Source organism: Somniosus microcephalus, unplaced genomic scaffold (assembly GCF_052327205.1).
Source record: "Somniosus microcephalus isolate GS21.2 unplaced genomic scaffold, FLI_Smic_1.0 unresolved_chr5, whole genome shotgun sequence".
NCBI classification, from domain to species: Eukaryota; Metazoa; Chordata; class Chondrichthyes; order Squaliformes; family Somniosidae; genus Somniosus; species Somniosus microcephalus.
In genome coordinates, this window is record NW_028225183.1 from 6513338 (window position 1) to 6527569 (window position 14232).

Sequence of the window (14232 nt, forward strand, 5' to 3'; positions counted from 1 at the left end):
GGACCAGGTTCGGCCAGGCGGCAGTGGAGCACACAGACACTCACATGCACTGAGAGAGACAGAGAGAAGAGAGAGATACACAGAGTGAGAAAGACAAAGTCAACTCAGTAACTGAAATTTGAAAACTGACAACTGGGTAACCAAAAGCCAGAGCGACAAATGAGTAACCAAAGAGGCAACTCATTAACTGAATACTTGGCATTCACATTGGGGACGGTGGTTCGATGTGAACGCATTCGGCCGCCTTACCGGGGCCTCGGGTGCTGCTTTCCCGCTTGGGGAACCGAGTTGGGGTCGGCAAATGGCCTTGTTCATTGTCTGAAACACTGGTTACTGAGTTGTCAAGGTAGGAAATCATAGACCAAAAGGGCAACTCATTAACTGAAATTTGAACATGGACAACTGGTTAACCAAAAGTCAGAGCGACAAATGATCAACCAAGGAGGCAACTCAGTAACTGAATACCTGGCATTCACATTGGGGACGGAAGTCCGATGGGAATGGATTCGGCCGCCTTACCGGGGCTTCGGGTGCTGCTTTCCCGCTTGGGGAACCGAGTTGGGGTCGGCAAACGGCCTTGTGCATTGGAGTCGGGACCAGCAGACACGAATTTAGGAAAATTGCGTGGAGGCGGGATGGAGGCCGGTTTGGGCCCGCACGCCAGTTTTGCGATTTTTATCCCCCACACGCCTCCAATCCCGCCTCCCCGGCCCTTGCAAAATCCAGCCCTATGTCTCCTTCTGGTAAATCTAAACTTCACTTTTTAAGCCTAATACTACATTCCTATGCTGTGATGCCAAGAATTGAACACAGTACTGCAGCTATGGTCTAACCATTGCTTTGTATAGCTGTGGCATAATTTCACCCTCTTATATTGTAATCCTACAGATATAAGTATCACTTTTCAATTAGCTTTTTGAATCTTTTCTGTACCAGTCGATGACCATTTAATGATATATGTACAGGGACACAAGTCTATTTGGACCTCAACTGTTTCCAGCTTAACATTATAAGGAGTGTATTGTAAATACTCCTATAAAGATCGGTAGTGGAACATCGTCACACTTGCTAATATTTAAATCAATTTGCCAGAAAATTGCACATTCACTTAATCTATGAATATCTGGTCACATTTCTTGCTTCCATCTCAACTGCTTATAATGCCGCCTATCTTATTTGTCATCGACAAACTTGGATGTGTGGCTCTCAATCCCATCAAGTAAGTCGTTAATAAAATCGGTGATTAGTTGAAGCCCCAAAAGTGATCAATCAGAGCCACCACTCGTCATATTCTGCCAATTAATGTACCTGATCATCATCTGTAAACGTTGTCTCCTGTCGTGCCACCAATTTCCTAACCAGATCAATAATTTGACTTCAATTACATGCGTTTCAAATTGAGCCCAATGTCCCATATGCGGGACTTTACCAAATGTCTTTTGCTCCATGTCTACAAGCTAATAATAAGTTGTGAACTGGGACTCATAAACCTATTTGCTCCTCAACAGTTAATAGCTTCCCATTATTTAGAAAAAACTCCGAACTATCTTACTTTGTTCCAAAGTGTGTGGTGTCACACTCGCGTACAGTGAACACGATTTGTCTTTGTTTTGCCGGCTTACTGTGTCTGTCTCTGTCCATTTGGTTACCTCGATTTCCCAACTGCACTACTAGCGGACCATCTAACTTAATGCGATCTTCAAAATACGATCTACACTGCTCCATTGCTCCATCCAAGTCAATCATAAATACAGTGAAACATTGATGATCTAATAAAGATATCTGGGGGACAGCACTTGTCACATCTGACGCAGCTGCTAAAGAGCATGTCTTTTGTGGGTGGGTTAATATTTCTGAAGTGATGGCGGTCTGAGGCAGTCAGCCTGGATTTGCGGGAGAAATGTGCTGTACAGGCTGGATTATGGACAAATAAATTGAATTTGTCGCAGATGCAATGATGCATTGCAGCCAATGAAAGTACTCTTGTGAGCCTTAAGTTGCTAGAGCGCGGATAGCTCAGTCGGTAGCGCGTCAGGCTTTTAATCTGTAGTGGTCCAGCGTTCAAGTCCCTGTTCGGGCGCTGCTTTAAATTCGCGATAATTAACTCTACATTTGGGCTTTGATCCTTTTAACAACGAAAATAACAACAGGAGCTGGCCATTTAACGCCTGGAGCCTTTCTGCTATTTAATTAAATGATCTATCGATATCCATTTCCATTTCTTGGCTCCAGGTCCCTTAATACCTTTGGTTAACACACATCTCTCAATCTCAAGTTGACAATTACCCCAGCTTTAATTGCTGTTTGCGGAAGTGTGTTACAAATTTCTGCCACACAAACTTCTCTCCTGAAAGACTTGGATCTAATGTTGAGGCTGTGGCCCCTACTCCCAGATGGATCAATGATCAGAAATAGCTTCTCGCTATCTACACTAGCAGTTCCACTTAATATCGTGAATACTTCAATAAAATCACCACTTAAGCTTCTAAATTCAAGGGAAAAAACCCGAGTTTGTGCAATATCCCGTTGTACTTTGTCGCTTGGACTCTATGTCTCCTTCTGGTATATCTATACTTCACTTTTTAAACCTAATAGTACATTCCTAAGCTGTGATGCCAAGAGTTGAACACAGTACCGCAGCTGTGGTCTAACCAGTGCTTTGTATAGCTGTGGCATAATTTCAGTCTCTTACATTGTAATCCTACAGATATAAGTATCACTTTTCAAATGCTTTTTGAATCTGTTCTGTACCTGCCCATGACCATATAATTCTATATGTACAGGGAGACAAGTCTATTTGGATCTCAACTGTTTCCAGCTTAACATTATAAGGAGTGTATTCTAAATACTCCTATAAAGATCGGTAGTGGATCACGTCACACATGCTAATATTTAAATCAAATTGCCAAAAAATTGGCCATTCACTTAATCTATGAATATCTGGTCAAATTTCTTGCTTCCATCTCAACTGCTTATAATGCTGCCTATCTTTTTTGTCATCGTCAAACTTGGATGTGTGGCTCTCAATCCCATCAAGTAAGTCGTTAATAAAATCGGTGATTAGTTGAGGCCCCAAAAGTGATTAATCAGAGACACCACTCGTCATATTCTGCCAATTAATGTACCTGATCATCACCCGTAAACGTTGTCTCATGTCGTGCCACCAATTTCGTAACCAGTTCAATAATTTGCCTTAAATTACATGCGTTCAAATTTAGCCCAATGTCCCATATGCAGGACTTTATCCAATGTCCTTTGCTCCATGTCTACAAGCTAATAATAATTTGTGAACTCGGACTCATAAACCTCTTTGCTCCTCAACTGTTAATAGCTTCCCATTATTTAGAAAATACTCAGAACTATCTTACGTTGTTCCAAAGTGGATAGTGTCACACTTGCGCAGAGTGAACTCGATTTGCCTTTGTTTTGCCATCTTACTTCATCTGTCTCTGTCCCTTTGGTTACCTCCATTACACGAATGCACTATGAGCGGACCGTCTGACTTATTGCGATCTTCAAAATACGATCTACAGTGATACATTCCTCCATCCAAGTCAATCATAAATACGGTGAAAAGTTGAAGATCTAATACAGATATCTGGGGACTGCACTTGTCACATCTGAGGCCAGTGCTAAAGAGCATGTCGTTTGTGCGTGGGATAATATTTCTGAAGTGATGGCGATCTGAGGCAGTTAGTCTGGATTTGTGGGAGAAATCCGTTGTACAGGCTAGATTACGGACAAGAATATTTGTAGGAGGTGCAATGATGCACTGCAGCCAAGTATAGTACTTTGGTGAGCTTTGGTTCGGAAGAGCCCGGTTACCTCAGTCGGTAAAGCGTCAGAATTTTAATCTGAGTGTTCACGATTCAAGTCCTTGTTCGGTCGCTGCTTTTAAATCACGATACTCATCTCTACGTTCGCGCTTGGATCCTTTAACAAAGAAAACAACAATATGAGTAGGCCTTTTAACGCCTCGAGCCTCGAGCCTTTCTGTCATTCAATGAAATATGTGATCGATATCCTTTTACATCTCTACATTTGTGCACTGATTCTTCAACAATGAGATTCCTCAACATTTAGCCTCTCGAGTCCTTCTGTCATTCAATGAGATCTGTGACCTCACTCCGTTTGCATCCGTTTGCTTCAGATCCCTTAATGCTGTTAAATATAAATAAAATGCAACATGTGTTTGCAGCTGACTCTTTCTAGTTACAGTCACAGGAAATTAGAAACAGCAGGAGGCCCTTCAGCGCCTCGAACCTGCTCCGCCATTCAATTAGATTCTGGCAGGTCTGTGTCTGAACACTGCCTAACAAAAATCTATCAATCTCAATTTTGAATTTGTCAATTGGCACCCGGCCTCCATAGCGTTTTGGGGGAGACATACCAGATTTCCATAGCCCTCTGTGTGAAGAATAGATTATTACACCATCCCGGAACGGGAAAGCTCTAATTTTATGGTTATGCCCCATTGTGCTGGACCCTCTCACCAGAGGAAATAGTTTCACAATAACTTACACATATCTGCCTCCAAAGACTGTGTTGGGAGAGATAGAGTGAGCAGGGACAGGGAGAGAGAGACTGTGGAGAGACAGAGAGAGAAACACAGACTATGAGAGAGAGAGGGCGAGATACTGACTGTTGAGAGCGAGGGAGAGAGACAGACTGTGGAGAGACAGGGAGAGAAACAGTGACTGTGGAGAGAGAGGGAGAGATACATAATGTTGAGAGCGAGGGAGAGAGAGAGATTGTGGAGAGACAGGGAGAGAGACAGACTGTGAAGAGATAGGGAGAGATACAGAATGTTGAGAGCGAGGGAGAGAGACAGACCGTGGAGAGACAGGGAGAGAAACACAGACTATGGAGAGAGAGGGAGAGATACATAATGTTGAGAGCGAGGGAGAGAGACAGACTGTGGAGAGACAGGGAGAGAGACAGACTGCGAAGAGACAGGGAGAGATACAGACTGTGGAGAGCGAGGGAGAGAGACAGACTGTGGAGAGACAGGGAGAGAAACACAGACTATGGAGAGAGAGTGAGAGATACAGAATGTTGAGAGCGAGGGAGAGAGACAGACTGTGGAGAGACAGGGAGAGAGACAGACTGTGAAGAGATAGGTAGAGAGAAAGACTGTTGAGAGCTAGGGAGAAAGACAGACCGTGGAGGGAAGGTGAGAGACACAGACTGCAGAGAGAGAGTTAGAGAGACAGGTTGTGGAGAGAGAGAGAGAGGAAGAGTCTGGGGAGAAAGGGAGAGAGACCGACTGTGGAGAGATGGAGGGACAGAGTCAGAATGTGCAGAGAAAGGGAGTGAGACAGATTGTGGAGAGGCAGGGAGAGAGATAGATCGTGAAGAGAGAGGGAGAGATACAGAATGTTGAGAGCGAGGGAGAGGGACAGACCGTGGAGGGAAGGTGAGAGACAGGCTGTTGAGAGATGGAAGGACAGAGTCAGAATGTGCAGAGAGAGGGAGTGAGACAGATTGTGGAGAGAGAGGGAGAGAGATAGAATGTGGAGAGAGAGGGAAAGGGACAGACTGTGGAAACAATGGGAGGGAGGCAGACTGGAAACAGAGGGAGAGGGAAATGTTGTGGAGAGAGAGGGAGAGAGACAGAATATGGAGAGCGAGAGGGAGAGACAGACTGTGGAGTGAGTGAGGAAGAAATACTTTGGAGAGAGGGAGAGAGACAGACTGTGGAGAGAGAGGGAGAGAGACATTCAGTGGAGAGATAGGGAGAGAGACAAACTGTGGAGAGAGAGGGAGAGTGATAGACTTTTGCGAGAAAGGGAGAGAGAGAGAATGTGCAGCGAGAGGGAGATGGAAAGACTGTGGAGACACTGGCAGAAAAACAGACTTTGGAGAGGGAGGGAGAGAGACAGAATGTGCATAATGAGGGAGAGAGGAAGACTGTGGAGAGAGTAGGCGAGAGACAGACTGGGGAGAGTGAGGGAGAGAGACAGACTGTTGAGACAGAAGGAGGGAGACAGGCAGACTGTCGAGAGAGTGGGAGAGAGACAGGCTGTGGAGAGAGTGGGAGAGAGACATATTGTTGAGACAGAGGTAGTGAGACATAATGTGGAGAGATGGAACGAGACAGACTGTGGAGAGAGCGGGTGAGAGAAAGGCTATGGAGGTAGATGGAGAAAGAGAGGCATTGGAGACAGATAGAGGGATTCCGACCGGAGACAGAGGGAGAGATAATGTCTGAAGAGAGAGAGGGAGAGAAACAGAATGTGGAGACAGATGGAGAGAGACAGACTGTGAAGAGCGAGGGAGAGAGACCGAATGTGGGGAGCAAGAGGGAGAGATACAAAATGTGGAGAGAGAGGGAGAGAGAAATTCTTTGTAGAGAGAGACAGACAAACTGTGGGGACAGAGGGAGATCGACAGACTGTGGAGACAGAGGGAGAGAAACAGATTCTGGAGAGAGAGGGAGAGAGAAAAACTGTGGAGAGAGAGGGAGAGAGACAGACTGTGGAGAGAGGGAGAGAGACAGACTGTGGAGATTGATGGAGAGAGGCAGACTGCTGAGGGAGATGGTGAGAGGCAGAATGTCGAGAGAGAGGGAGAGAGACAAGCCATGGAGACGGAGGGAGAGAGACAGACTGTGGAGAGAGACGGAGAGAGGCAGACTGTGGAGAGAGAGGGAGAGAGACCGACTGTGGAGAGAGAGTGAGAGAGACAGACCGTGGAGAGAGAGGGAGAGAGACAGACTGTGGAGAGAGAGGGAGAGAGACAGACTGTGGAGAGAGAGGGAGAGAGACAGACTGTGGAGAGAGAGGGAGAGAGACAGACTGTGGAGAGAGAGTGAGAGAGACAGACTGTGGAGAGAGAGTGAGAGAGACAGACTGTGGAGAGAGAGGGAGAGAGATATTGTGGAGAGAGAGTGAGAGAGACAGACTGTGGAGAGAGAGGGAGAGAGACAGACTGTGGAGAGAGAGGGAGAGAGGCAGATTGTGGAGAGAGAGAGAGAGACAGACTGTGGAGAGAGAGGGAGAGAGACAGAATGTGGAGAGAGAGGGAGAGAGACAGACTGTGGAGAGAGGGAGAGAGAGAGACTGTGGAGAGAGGGAGAGAGACAGGCTGTGGAGAGAGAGGGAGAGAGACAGACTGTGGAGAGAGAGGGAGAGAGACAGACTGTGGAGAGAGAGAGAGAGACAGACTGTGGAGAGAGAGGGAGAGATATAGACTGTGGGGAGAGAGGGAGAGAGACAGACTGTGGAGAGAGAGCGAGAGAGACAGACTGTGGAGAGAGAGGGAGAGAAACCGACTCTGGAGAGAGAGTGAGAGAGACAGACTGTGGAGAGAGAGGGAGAGAGACAGACTGTGGAGAGAGAGGGAGAGAGACAGACTGTGGAGAGAGAGGGAGAGGGACAGACTGTGGAGAGAGGGAGAGAGACAGACTGTGGAGAGAGATGGAGAGAGACAGACTGTGGAGAGAGAGGGAGAGGGACAGACTGTGGAGAGAGGGAGAGAGACAGACTGTGGAGAGAGAGGGACAGAGACAGACTGTGGAGAGAGAGGGAGAGAGACAGACTGTGGAGAGAGAGGGAGAGAGACTGACTTTGGAGAGAGAGTGAGAGAGACAGACTGTGGAGAGAGAGGGAGAGAGAGAGACTGTGGAGAGAGAGTGAGAGAGACAGACTGTGGAGAGAGCGGAAGAGAGACAGACTGTGGAGAGAGAGGGAGAGAGACAGACTGTGGAGAGAGAGAGAGAGACAGACTGTGGAGAGAGAGGGAGAGAGACAGAATGTGGAGAGAGAGGGAGAGAGACAGACTGTGGAGGGAGGGAGACAGAGAGACTGTGGAGAGAGAGGGAGAGAGACAGGCTGTGGAGAGAGAGGGAGATAGAGAGACTGTGGAGAGAGAGGGGGAGAGACAGACTGTGGAGAGAGAGGGAGAGAGACAGACTGTGGAGAGAGAGGGAGAGATATAGAGTGTGCGGAGAGAGGGAGATAGACAGACTGTGGAGAGAGAGCGAGAGAGTCAGACTGTGGAGAGAGAGGGAGAGAAAACGACTCTGGAGAGAGAGTGAGAGAGACAGACTGTGGAGAGAGAGGGAGAGAGACAGACTGTGGAGAGAGAGGGAGAGAGACAGACTGTGGAGAGAGAGGGAGAGGGACAGACTGTGGAGAGAGGGAGAGAGACAGACTGTGGAGAGAGATGGAGAGAGACAGACTGTGGAGAGAGAGGGAGAGAGACAGACTGTGGAGAGAGAGGGAGAGAGAGAGACTGGAGAGAGAGGGAGAGAGACAGACTGTGGAGAGAGAGGTAGAGAGACAGACCGTGGAGAGAGGGAGAGAGACAGACTTTGGAGAGAGAGGCAGAGAGACAGACTGCGAAGAGAGAGGGAGAGAGACATTCAGTGGAGAGATAGGGAGAGAGACAATCTGTGGAGAGAGAGGGAGAGTGATAGACTTTGGCGAGAAAGGGAGAGAGAGAGAATGTGCAGCGAGAGGGAGATGGAAAGACTGTGGAGACAGTGGCAGAAAAACAGACTTTGGAGAGGGAGGGAAAGAGACAGAATGTGCATAATGAGGGAGGGTGGAAGACTGTGGAGAGAGTAGGCGAGAGACAGACTGGGGAGAGAGAGGGAGAGAGACAGGCTGTGGAGAGAGACGGAGAGAGACAGACTGTGGAGAGAGATGGAGAGAGACAGACTGTGGAGAGAGAGGGAGAGAGACAGACTGTGGAGAGAGAGGGACAGAGACAGACTGTGGATAGAGAGGTAGAGAGACAGACTGTGGAGAGAGTGGGAGAGAGACAGACTTTGGAGAGAGAGTGAGAGAGACAGACTGTGGAGAGAGAGTGAGAGAGACAGACTGTGGAGAGAGAGGGAGAGAGAGAGACTGTGGAGAGAGAGTGAGAGAGACAGACTGTGGAGAGAGCGGGAGAGAGACAGACTGTGGAGAGAGAGGGAGAGAGACAGACTGTGGAGAGAGAGAGAGAGACAGACTGTGGAGAGAGAGGGAGAGAGACAGACTGTGGAGAGAGAGGGAGAGAGATAGACTGTGGAGAGAGGGAGAGATACAGACTGTGGAGAGAGAGGGAGAGAGACAGACTGTGGAGAGAGAGGGAGAGAGCCAGACTTTGGAGAGAGAGGGAGAGAGGCAGGCTGTGGAGAGAGATGGAGAGAGACAGACTGTGGAGAGAGAGGGAGAGAGACAGAGTGTGGAGAGAGAGGGAGAGAGACAGACTTTGGAGAGAGAGGGAGAGAGACAGACTGTGGAGAGAGAGGGAGAGAGACAGACTTTGGAGAGAGAGTGAGAGAGACAGACGGTGGAGAGAGAGTGAGAGAGACAGACTGTGGAGAGAGAGGGAGAGAGAGAGACTGTGGAGAGAGAGTGAGAGAGACAGACTGTGGAGAGAGCGGGAGAGAGACAGACTGTGGAGAGAGAGGGAGAGAGACAGACTGTGGAGACAGAGAGAGAGACAGACTGTGGAAGGAGAGGGAGAGAGACAGACTGTGGAGAGAGAGAGAGAGACAGACTGTGGAGAGAGAGGGAGAGAGACAGAATGTGGAGAGAGAGGGAGAGAGACAGACTGTGGAGGGAGGGAAACAGAGAGACTGTGGAGAGAGAGGGAGAGAGACAGGCTGTGGAGAGAGAGGGAGAGAGAGAGACTGTGGAGAGAGAGGGAGAGAGACAGACTGTGGAGAGAGAGGGAGAGAGACAGACTGTGGAGAGAGAGGGAGAGATATAGAGTGTGCGGAGAGAGGGAGACAGACAGACTGTGGAGAGAGAGCGAGAGAGTCAGACTGTGGAGAGAGGGAGAGAAAACGACTCTGGAGAGAGAGTGAGAGAGACAGACTGTGGAGAGAGAGGGAGAGAGACAGACTGTGAAGAGAGAGGGAGAGAGACAGACTGTGGAGAGAGAGGGAGAGGGACAGACTGTGGAGAGAGGGAGAGAGACAGACTGTGGAGAGAGATGGAGAGAGACAGACTGTGGAGAGAGAGGGAGAGAGACAGACTGTGGAGAGAGAGGGAGAGAGAGAGACTGGAGAGAGAGGGAGAGAGACAGACTGTGGAGAGAGAGGTAGAGAGACAGACCGTGGAGAGAGGGAGAGAGACAGACTTTGGAGAGAGAGGCAGAGAGACAGACTGCGAAGAGAGAGGGAGAGAGACATTCAGTGGAGAGATAGGGAGAGAGACAATCTGTGGAGAGAGAGGGAGAGTGATAGACTTTGGCGAGAAAGGGAGAGAGAGAGAATGTGCAGCGAGAGGGAGATGGAAAGACTGTGGAGACAGTGGCAGAAAAACAGACTTTGGAGAGGGAGGGAAAGAGACAGAATGTGCATAATGAGGGAGAGTGGAAGACTGTGGAGAGAGTAGGCGAGAGACAGACTGGGGAGAGAGAGGGAGAGAGACAGGCTGTGGAGAGAGACGGAGAGAGACAGACTGTGGAGAGAGAGGGAGAGAGACTGACTTTGGAGAGAGAGTGAGAGAGACAGACTGTGGAGAGAGAGGGAGAGAGAGAGACTGTGGAGAGAGAGTGAGAGAGACAGACTGTGGAGAGAGCGGAAGAGAGACAGACTGTGGAGAGAGAGGGAGAGAGACAGACTGTGGAGAGAGAGAGAGAGACAGACTGTGGAGAGAGAGGGAGAGAGACAGAATGTGGAGAGAGAGGGAGAGAGACAGACTGTGGAGGGAGGGAGACAGAGAGACTGTGGAGAGAGAGGGAGAGAGACAGGCTGTGGAGAGAGAGGGAGATAGAGAGACTGTGGAGAGAGAGGGGGAGAGACAGACTGTGGAGAGAGAGGGAGAGAGACAGACTGTGGAGAGAGAGGGAGAGATATAGAGTGTGCGGAGAGAGGGAGATAGACAGACTGTGGAGAGAGAGCGAGAGAGTCAGACTGTGGAGAGAGAGGGAGAGAAAACGACTCTGGAGAGAGAGTGAGAGAGACAGACTGTGGAGAGAGAGGGAGAGAGACAGACTGTGGAGAGAGAGGGAGAGAGACAGACTGTGGAGAGAGAGGGAGAGGGACAGACTGTGGAGAGAGGGAGAGAGACAGACTGTGGAGAGAGATGGAGAGAGACAGACTGTGGAGAGAGAGGGAGAGAGACAGACTGTGGAGAGAGAGGGAGAGATACAGGCTGTGGAGAGAGACGGAGAGAGACAGACTGTGGAGAGAGAGGGAGAGAGACAGACTGTGGAGAGAGAGAGAGAGACAGACTGTGGAGAGAGAGGGAGAGAGACAGACTGTGGAGAGAGAGGGAGAGAGATAGACTGTGGAGAGAGGGAGAGATACAGACTGTGGAGAGAGAGGGAGAGAGACAGACTGTGGAGAGAGAGGGAGAGAGCCAGACTTTGGAGAGAGAGGGAGAGAGGCAGGCTGTGGAGAGAGATGGAGAGAGACAGACTGTGGAGAGAGAGGGAGAGAGACAGAGTGTGGAGAGAGAGGGAGAGAGACAGACTTTGGAGAGAGAGGGAGAGAGACAGACTGTGGAGAGAGAGGGAGAGAGACAGACTTTGGAGAGAGAGTGAGAGAGACAGACGGTGGAGAGAGAGTGAGAGAGACAGACTGTGGAGAGAGAGGGAGAGAGAGAGACTGTGGAGAGAGAGTGAGAGAGACAGACTGTGGAGAGAGCGGGAGAGAGACAGACTGTGGAGAGAGAGGGAGAGAGACAGACTGTGGAGACAGAGAGAGAGACAGACTGTGGAAGGAGAGGGAGAGAGACAGACTGTGGAGAGAGAGAGAGAGACAGACTGTGGAGAGAGAGGGAGAGAGACAGAATGTGGAGAGAGAGGGAGAGAGACAGACTGTGGAGGGAGGGAGACAGAGAGACTGTGGAGAGAGAGGGAGAGAGACAGGCTGTGGAGAGAGAGGGAGAGAGAGAGACTGTGGAGAGAGAGGGAGAGAGACAGACTGTGGAGAGAGAGGGAGAGAGACAGACTGTGGAGAGAGAGGGAGAGATATAGAGTGTGCGGAGAGAGGGAGACAGACAGACTGTGGAGAGAGAGCGAGAGAGTCAGACTGTGGAGAGAGGGAGAGAAAACGACTCTGGAGAGAGAGTGAGAGAGACAGACTGTGGAGAGAGAGGGAGAGAGACAGACTGTGAAGAGAGAGGGAGAGAGACAGACTGTGGAGAGAGAGGGAGAGGGACAGACTGTGGAGAGAGGGAGAGAGACAGACTGTGGAGAGAGATGGAGAGAGACAGACTGTGGAGAGAGAGGGAGAGAGACAGACTGTGGAGAGAGAGGGAGAGAGAGAGACTGGAGAGAGAGGGAGAGAGACAGACTGTGGAGAGAGAGGTAGAGAGACAGACCGTGGAGAGAGGGAGAGAGACAGACTTTGGAGAGAGAGGCAGAGAGACAGACTGCGAAGAGAGAGGGAGAGAGACATTCAGTGGAGAGATAGGGAGAGAGACAATCTGTGGAGAGAGAGGGAGAGTGATAGACTTTGGCGAGAAAGGGAGAGAGAGAGAATGTGCAGCGAGAGGGAGATGGAAAGACTGTGGAGACAGTGGCAGAAAAACAGACTTTGGAGAGGGAGGGAAAGAGACAGAATGTGCATAATGAGGGAGAGTGGAAGACTGTGGAGAGAGTAGGCGAGAGACAGACTGGGGAGAGAGAGGGAGAGAGACAGGCTGTGGAGAGAGACGGAGAGAGACAGACTGTGGAGAGAGAGGGAGAGAGACAGACTGTGGAGAGAGAGGGAGAGAGACAGACTGTGGAGAGAGAGGGACAGAGACAGACTGTGGATAGAGAGGTAGAGAGACAGACTGTGGAGAGAGTGGGAGAGAGACAGACTGTGGAGAGAGAGGGAGAGAGACAGACTTTGGAGAGAGAGTGAGAGAGACAGACTGTGGAGAGAGAGCGAGAGAGACAGACTGTGGAGAGAGAGGGAGAGAGAGAGACTGTGGAGAGAGAGTGAGAGAGACAGACTGTGGAGAGAGCGGGAGAGAGACAGACTGTGGAGAGAGAGGGAGAGAGACAGACTGTGGAGAGAGAGAGAGAGACAGACTGTGGAGAGAGAGGGAGAGAGACAGACTGTGGAGAGAGAGGGAGAGAGATAGACTGTGGAGAGAGGGAGAGATACAGACTGTGGAGAGAGAGGGAGAGAGACAGACTGTGGAGAGAGAGGGAGAGAGCCAGACTGTGGAGAGAGAGGGAGAGAGGCAGGCTGTGGAGAGAGATGGAGAGAGACAGACTGTGGAGAGAGAGGGAGAGAGACAGAGTGTGGAGAGAGAGGGAGAGAGACAGATTTTGGAGAGAGAGGGAGAGAGACAGACTGTGGAGAGAGAGGGAGAGAGACAGACTTTGGAGAGAGAGTGAGAGAGACAGACGGTGGAGAGAGAGTGAGAGAGACAGACTGTGGAGAGAGAGGGAGAGAGAGAGACTGTGGAGAGAGAGTGAGAGAGACAGACTGTGGAGAGAGCGGGAGAGAGACAGACTGTGGAGAGTGAGGGAGAGAGACAGACTGTGGAGACAGAGAGAGAGACAGACTGTGGAAGGAGAGGGAGAGAGACAGACTGTGGATAGAGAGGGAGAGAGACAGACTGTGGAGAGAGGGAGAGAGACAGACTGTGGAGAGAGAGGGAGAGAGACAGACTGTGGAGAGAGAGGGAGAGAGACAGACTGTGGAGAGAGAGGGAGAGATACAGGCTGTGGAGAGAGACGGAGAGAGACAGACTGTGGAGAGAGAGGGAGAGAGACAGACTGTGGAGAGAGAGGGAGAGAGAGAGACTGGAGAGAGAGGGAGAGAGACAGACTGTGGAGAGAGGGAGAGAGACAGACTGTGGAGAGAGAGGGAGAGAGACAGGCTGTGGAGAGAGACGGAGAGAGACAGATTGTGGAGAGAGAGGGAGAGAGAGAGACTTGAGAGAGAGGGAGAGAGACAGATTGTGGAGAGAGAGGGAGAGAGACAGACTGTGGAGAGAGTGGGAGAGAGACAGACTGTGGAGAGAGAGGGAGAGAGACAGACTGTGGAGAGAGGGAGAGATACAGACTGTGGAGAGAGAGGGAGAGAGAGAGACTGTGGAGAGAGAGGGAGAGAGCCAGACTGTGGAGAGAGAGGGAGAGAGACAGGCTGTGGAGAGAGACGGAGAGAGACAGACTGTGGAGAGGGAGGGAGAGAGACAGAGTGTGGAGAGAGAGGGAGAGAGACAGACTGTGGAGAGAGAGGGAGAGAGACAGACTGTGGAAAGAGAGGGAGAGACAGACTGTGGAGAGAGAGGGAGAGAGACAGACTGTGGAGAGAGAGGGAGAGAGACAGACTGTGGAGAGAGA